Consider the following 8,306-nt stretch of genomic DNA (forward strand, 5'->3'; position numbering starts at 1 on the left):
GTCTATCAATTGTGTCAATTTTCTACTGGAGTACAGTATAATATTCTAAATCTGTCTTTTTTCAAAAAAAATTTTTTTTTGAAAACAAATTCTGTTATCAATGTAATTGAAGAAACAAAACAAATAATTGGACTACTTTTTTGAGCCTTAATTGTCTTGCTTTGATAGTCTTTTTTGATCTCATAGAAAGTGCTAAGCTTGTTTGTTGAGTGTGCACTGTCCCAGTTCCGATAAGATCTGCAAGTTCTAAAAACTGAAATAGTCTTTTCCCTTAACCCATTTAAAAGTTAAATGTCTTAATTACATTAATAACCACTAAACTGAGGAGAAGCAAACAAAGTCTTCCTCCATGCAGTTGAATGGCCATTTCCTACAATATAAGTTCATGTCTGGTTGAACCTTGTTTGCCAAAATAGTTTTGCCGAAAGAGTCTTACTAGATCACAGTGCTTGAACTCTGTCATCAAGTAAAACTGAAAGAATTAGTTTCATTGATGTAACTAAGCGGGGAAGCGCGTCGAATGTAAAGTCAAGTTGAAAGAAAACTGTTGATCCATTGTAGAGCTGATGTGAAGATGATGTAGGGCCGATGTAAAAAGTCGAAGTAGTGCCGAAGAAAAGCCGATGTAAAGCCGAACTCCAGTTGAAAAATTAGCCGAATAAACCTGAAAGAAAACCCAAATGGACAGCCTAGAGGGAAGACCCACACCAAAGCCAGGGGCCCAGCTAACTAATCTAACTACATTAAGTTATACCGAATCAGAAGTACAATGACTTCTGGCCGAAAATTTGGTTTTAAGGTTCATCCAGAGCTCTATCTAACCCTCCCTCCCAACCCACAAGGAATTCACCAACCAACGTATTTACAATGTCTTCCTTCAGAATCTTCTTTCTGACTCGTTCCCAGTCTCCTCATCTGAGGAAATCGTAAGTATCGATTGACAATGGAAAGGAGAAAAGAGAAGAGTTTAATTTCTTCTTCTTTCCCACCCCTCCATCATCACCACACCTTAAAATGTCCCCATCAGAGTCGAAATGGTAGGAGCCAGGTCTTTACTTGAATTGTGGGGCTGAGGAGAACTGAGGCCAGAAGTGGTAACTGGGGTGCTGAAGCGGTCTGACTGTACTGGACAGTAAGGCTCATCGGAGACCAAGGAAAGCTGAAAAAAGAAAAAAAAAAACATTACTCCCCTGCTGTGATATTAAAGGTGTAGAGACAGGTGCAAACTCTAAACTATTTACAGCCGTAGAGGTGATGTAATTACATAGAGATTGATTCCAAGATATTTTCTCATTTATTCGCACACACATTTGATGCCAAAGAAAATTTTATCAGAAAAATACGGAACAAGCCAGTGCAGCTCTGTGCCGTGGACTGTAGACTAATATTGCTGCAGTGCTGCAGAATTTAAGTGAGCAGAAAATTCTGCCCAGTTTCTATTCCATCACTTCCGTGCTGTTGACTGACTACTGATATAGCAGAATTTCTATAGTGAACAAGCCAGTGCCTCTGTGCTGTGGACTGCAAACTCATATTGCTGCAGTGCGGCAGAATTTCAATTAGCTGGACAGCTAGTAATTTCCATCACTTTCGTGCTGTTGACTGACTACTGATATAGCAGAATTTCTATAGTGAACAAGCCAGTGGCTCTGTGCTGTGGACTGCAAAATCATATTGCTGCAATGCAGCAGAATTTCAATGAGCTGGACAGCTAGTAATTTCCATCACTTTCGTGCTGTTGACTGACTACTGATATGGCAGAATTTCTTTACTGACCAGGCAAGTGGCTGTATGCCATGGACTGCAGACTTGATGCTGCCGTGCTGCAGAATTTCAGTGAGCTGCACAATTCCTCCTAACTTCTATTCTATCAATTTCGTGCTATTGACTGACTACTGATATACGTGTAGCAGAATTTCTTTACTGACCAAGCCAGTGGCTTTATGCCATTGACTGCAGACTTGATGCTGCAGCACTTGCAGCAGAATTTCAGAGAGCTGCACAATTCCTCCTAACTTCTGTTCTTGACTATCAGTTTCATGCTGGTAACTGACTACTGATATAGATGTAGCAGAATTTCTATACTGAACAAGCCAGTGCCTCTGTGCCATGGGCTGCAGACAAATTTGCTGCAGTGTGGCAGAATTTTAGTGAACTGGCGTGTTGGTAGAGAATTCCTGATCCTGGCATTTGACTGATACTTACAGTGTGATGGTACAGAGTCTAACTCTACTTCCTGTTCACATCAATCGACCCTTGATTCTTTCCTGTAGCAGAAAGCTGGAAAGTAACAACTCTGAACGCTGTTAGCAGACATAAAGAGCTACTTAATATTAATTTATATTGATTATTAATATGATCTGTCAATGGTTTTGTGAATTTGAAGGGACCAGACAATTGCTCCTGATATTTTACTGGTAGCACAGAAATAACGGTTGCTCCTTACTGTTAACAATGCTTCACTTGCAAATATTTTAACATGAAAAAAAATGTCTGTTCCATGTATCTGACTGACTCAATTGCACAGAAGAATTTCTATTATTATGAACTAACCAGTAGTTCTGTGCTGTTGACTGCAAAGTATGGTAAATGCAGTGCAGCAGATGTTTTTTTTGGACTGGTTCATGTCATCCTGATAAAGCTGATGTACATAGTTGATGTCAGTAGTGCAGCAGAATTTTAATGAATAGACAATTTTTCCTCATAAATGTAAACGTACCACAGAATTTCTATAATGTGAGTGCATGCGGTTCTCTGCTGTTGATTGCAGGCCATTGTTACCGCAGTGCAGCAGACAGTGTTTGGACGAGTTATTTGTCCTGACTGTGAACTAGATTGTACATAGTGATGCAGTGCGTCAGAATTTTGGTGAACAGACAATTTCTCCTTGTAAATTCTTAATAACACCGTATTTGATACTTCCACTGAAATATCTCAGAATCTTGTATACTTACCGTCTACTCTTGTCCTATGACCCCGTTACTGTCTGGCAATAACGTGCTGTGCTGGAAACTAAGAACTTTGAGTAGTGTTAACTGTTCAATAATATTGACATAATGGTGCAGTAATGCCACATAATTTGTATGAAACAGACAATTGCTCCTCAATTCAAACTGTTGACATGGCAAAATAATGTGGCTGAATTTCAATGACCAAATGTTACAGATAATAATTAATTTTCCCTTGACTGTCAATTGACCGCTGACAATGTAATCCACAAGAATTTAAGCAGAGTACGCAGTACGTAATGGTGCTCCTAAATGTTGACCAGTTACTGATCCAGTCATGTCAGATGTGGCATAATTTAGTGGACTTAAGACAATTGCATAACTGTTGACAGGAAAACTGACTTTTTGTGGACTAATTGACTGTTTTAAATGATGCTGTTGATCCGTTACTTCCACTGACTCTCAAAGAAGAAACTGTTTGAGCCATCTCCATACATCACTGTACTCACCTGTTTTCAGCTGGAAACTGGCAACAAGACCTGTGTGCTGAAAACTGAGAACTTTGAATATTGTTAAGCAACTTAAACTAATGCTAATTAATACAGCAGAACTTGTGTGGAGCATGCCAGACAGTTACTCCAGATCCCAACAACAGTCGTAGTGGTCTACTAGAACCTTGCTTGGATAGTACTAGTGGCAACTGCCAAAGACTGTATTTAATTACAGTGCAGCAGAATTGTTAAAGATTAAGGCAATTGCTTCTTTATTCTAACTGACTTACAACTTACTGTTTTTTAATTTCACCAAATTTTTTGAATAACTTAGTATAGAAACTTGTATCATGCTGCTAATGCTGTGGTATTTTATAGTTTTTATGGATCACACAATATTGCTCCTTACTGTCATGAACAGGTTCATGGATTGAACAGTCAACTGACTGACTGATTTTTCTGAAACAAGACAATTGCTCCATACTGATCTGACCAGATGCTAAAGCGCAGAATTTTCTTTAGTGATCTGGACAATTCCTCCTAACTGTCAATTGCCTATACATTTACTATACCTTATGCATTGTTTCTTGTACTTGAGCCTTAGTTTCTACTTACCTCATTCATGGCACCGTCTCCTTTAATACTACTGTACTGAAAACTGACATAAAAAGTTAATATGGCTGCATGCTTACTTAAAATCATATTCAGATTATGAAAAGTATAGCTTACCTGACTTGAAGATGACTTAAATGACAGTAATCAAATCCTTCTGGAAGTAGGCTCTCATCTTCCTCCCTGTTTTCAGTAATCAAATTGTGGAAATGTTCACTTGTTAGTATGCCCATCTTTGCAATCTGTATTGAACTTGGTGTCAAAATACCACTGAACAGATGAAGTTTTTGAAGATGGCTCCTTGAAATGGCAATCTTAACATAAAAAATAGGCTTGCTCCATATTCGAGGCAGATCCTGAAATAAAACTTGGTTATTTCTACTGTTATGCTGTTTAGCAAATGTTGCTTTGCCACCTGTACATTTGCTAATCAAAACTGTTCAAGAAAATAACATCAACAACCATGTTTTTGAATTTTTATTGCTTGTAAAAGACTCCACGAAAGCATTACAAAAGCATTGATTACATTGTTTTTTGTGTTTGTTATGGTAAATTAAATACAACTACATTATTTGAGTGTTTAAAAAAGTACCAAAGACTACAATGTTTAATTTGACATATTTTTATTGCTTTTTGTTTGTTTTGTTGCCATTTACAGTGAATTACATCATTCTTTGTTACATGAATTACATCATTCTGTGCTAAATGATAAATTGGATGCACCAAAAGTGGATTGAGGTGTTGCCAGAATGATTGCCCCCAAAAATGGGCCCATACCAGTAAATTGAAGATCCTGAAAGAAAACTCTGAGTAAGTGGTTTGTGGTGTTTGTCATGAGGTGAAATTTCTTACCTGCATAGTTCATTGTAACATATTGAACTATTGAACAATGGACAGCAATGCATTACATGTATAGTTTGCCCGCTACACCAACAGGTCAACAAAGAAAGCATGCCATGCCCCCGAAAATGAGCTTGTTGTGAATCGAAGATACTGAGAGCATTAACACGGTATGGCATGATTCAAGGTGTTCTTACTTACCTGCATTATATTAAATTATATCATTTAGAACTTTTGAAGAGTGTACTCAAGCGCAAGTTTGCCCCCGAAAATGGGCTTGATCGTAAAAGAAACATCCTTGTTGTTTGGTGTGATTCAAGGTGTTGTTAATTACCTACCTGTGTAATATTATTATGATTAGATTTTGAACTTTTGATCAATGCACAACTGTGCAAATTGCTGATCCCCCCCCAAAAAAGGTACAGCAATACAAATATGCCATGCCCCCGAAAATGGGCCAATTGTTGTGAATCAAAGATCCTGAAAGTAAAACAGTTAGTACTTTTGTTGTTTAGCCTGTTTTCAAGGTGTTATTACTTACCTGCATAACATTATGCGTGACATATCAATCTTGAACAATGCACACCGTACAAGATTGCCCCCAAAAATAAGCCAAACCCTGCTTTGACAAAAGTGCACTTAAAATATATTTGTTGCTGATGTGGTCTGTTTCAAAGAATACAACACTGACAGCCGTTAGTTTTTTTAGTTTTATTATTATCAAATTGTTACATCAAGCTATGATCTAAATTAATCTACAGGGCCTACATTAATCCACAGGACCTAAATTGATATAGGGTGGGGCGCACTCCTATGCACAAAAAATTTGGCGTCTGGAAAGCACTCAGGTGTTCCTGTGCCAGTAAAAGTTGACACCCCGAATGGAACACCCAGCGTGCCCCAGACGGTATTCAGTAGTCTTCAGTGGCCTGCTAACGAGATTTAATCGCTACCAAGCCTTGATTCAAAAGTTGAACCGAAAGCCGAATCGAAAGCTGAACTGAAAGCCGAACTGAAAGTAAAATCAAAGTTCCCACGTACCTCTTGCCAGGTTGTAGAACTTGCCCTACCTTTGGCCAAGGGGTTTGGATGAGGGTAGATAGACTGCTGACAGACGACCAGAATTTTTCACCGACAGCTGTCAAAATTTATTTTGAGATCAACAGAGAATTGTTCTAAAAATAATTGAGAACAGGCAAAAATAGCTCAATAGCTTCTGAATGACAGCTTTCAAAAATAATTTATCATGTGACAGCAGACATCTGCTTAAAATATGACAAATATTTTAGCTTAAAAATAGTCAAATGTTTTTTACTGTCAGCTATCAATTTATCAAACAGACAATTGGCCTTTATGTGTTGTAACTGATTGATAGGAGGAAAATTGCTTTCAATGCTCTAATTTGACACCAACAGACAATTATTCATTATGAAATATAGCTGAGAATGGACAGCTTCCAAAATGTATTGCGAGTTCAACTCACAAACATTGCTCCTGAAATATGTAAATTGTAATTTAAAAAATAGCCAGATGTTTTAACTGACAGCTCTCAATTTATCAAACAGACAATAATGGCCTCAAGCAGGGAAATTTCTTTTATATAATGCTCTTTCTTTTAGATTTGTTATTTTTTACTTCACATCAACAGAAATTTCACTGTAAAATGTAGCTGAGAATGACCTTATGATTGGTTGTTGCTGTTTAACTGTCAACATTTTGTATGCATGACATCAGACAATTATCCTTTAGCAAGAACAGCAACCTAATGACTGAGAACACAAGAAACGAACGCTAAGGCATATAGCCAACAGTTCTAACTCAGGCAGCTGTTAAAAACTGTCAAGATTTTTGTTTGACAATAGACAATTGGTGTTTAAAATGAGTTGCATCCTGTCAATTTTGTGACTGTCAGTAGATGTATCTACCCCATCCAGGCCCCTAGCAATCCACGGTTGATCCTCCAGGCAGACTTGTGCAGGACCTAGATAAGCAGCCCTTTCAAAAAGTGTTGGCTTATAAAAGCTTCAAAGATGAGACTAGAAGGAATGCTTCCACGAGTATTTTGAACTTGTAGAAATTTTAGGTAGAACTGAGATCGCAAGTGATATATCGGTATTTTACTTTTGAGTGGCATGCTTAAGTGAAATTCAGGTCAAATTTGTTACAGGTTTCTTGAAGCTTGAATGCCAACGATAAATGAAATAGCTGTTGGTTTACAGTAATCATGCTATCTTATACATGCAATACTCTCTCAAATTCCTCGAATTTTGGCAAAAGACAATGTTGTCTATCACTAGTGTCAATTTTCTACTTGAGTACAGTACAATCTTCTAGATCTGTCTTTTTTCCAAAAGTTAATTTTTTAAAAAAATCCAGTCAACAATGTAATTGAAGAAACAAAGCAAATAATTTGACTGCTTTTTGAGCTGTAATTGTCTTTTTTGATCTCATAGAAAGTGCTAAGCTTGTTTGTTCAGTGTGCACTGTCCCAATTCCCATAAGATCTGCAAGTCCTAAAAACTGAAATAGTCTTGTCCCTTAACCCATTTAAAAGTTATGTCTTAATTACAGTAATAACCACTAAACTGAGGAGAAGCAAACAAAGTCTTCCTCCATGCAGTTGAATGGCCATTTCCTACAATATAAGTTCATGTCTGGTTGAACCTTGTTTGCCAAAATAGTTTTGCCGAAAGAGTCTTACTAGATCACAGTGCTTGGACTCTGTCATCAAGTAAAACTGAAAGAATTAGTTTCATTGATGTAACTAAGCGGGGAGGCGCGTCGAATGTAAAGTCAAGTTGAAAGAAAACTATTGATCCATTGTAGAGCTGATGTGAAGATGATGTAGGGCCGATGTAAAAGGTTGAAGTAGTGCTGAAGAAAAGCCGACGTAAAGCCGAACTCCAGTTGAAAAATTAGCCGAATAAACCTGAAAGAAAACCCAAATGGACAGCCTAGAGGGAAGACCCACACCAAAGCCAGGGGCCCAGCTAACTAATCTAACTACATTAAGTTATACCGAATCAGAAGTACAATGACTTCTGGCCGAAAATTTGGTTTTAAGGTTCATCCAGAGCTCTATCTAACCCTCCCTCCCAACCCACAAGGAATTCACCAACCTACGTATTTACAATGTCTTCCTTCAGAATCTTCTTTCTGACTCGTTCCCAGTCTCCTCATCTGAGGAAATCGTAAGTATCGATTGACAATGGAAAGGAAAAAAGAGAAGAGTTTAATTTCTTCTTCTTTCCCACCCCTCCATCATCACCACATCTTAAAATGTCCCCATCAGAGTCGAAATGGTAGGAGCCAGGTCTTTACTTGAATTGTGGGGCTTAGGAGAACTGAGGCCAGAAGTGGTAACTGTGGTGTACTGAAGCGGTCTGACTGGACTGGGCAGTAATGCTCATCGGAG

This window comes from Orbicella franksi, chromosome 11 (assembly GCF_964199315.1).
Source record: "Orbicella franksi chromosome 11, jaOrbFran1.1, whole genome shotgun sequence".
NCBI lineage: Eukaryota > Metazoa > Cnidaria > Anthozoa > Scleractinia > Merulinidae > Orbicella > Orbicella franksi.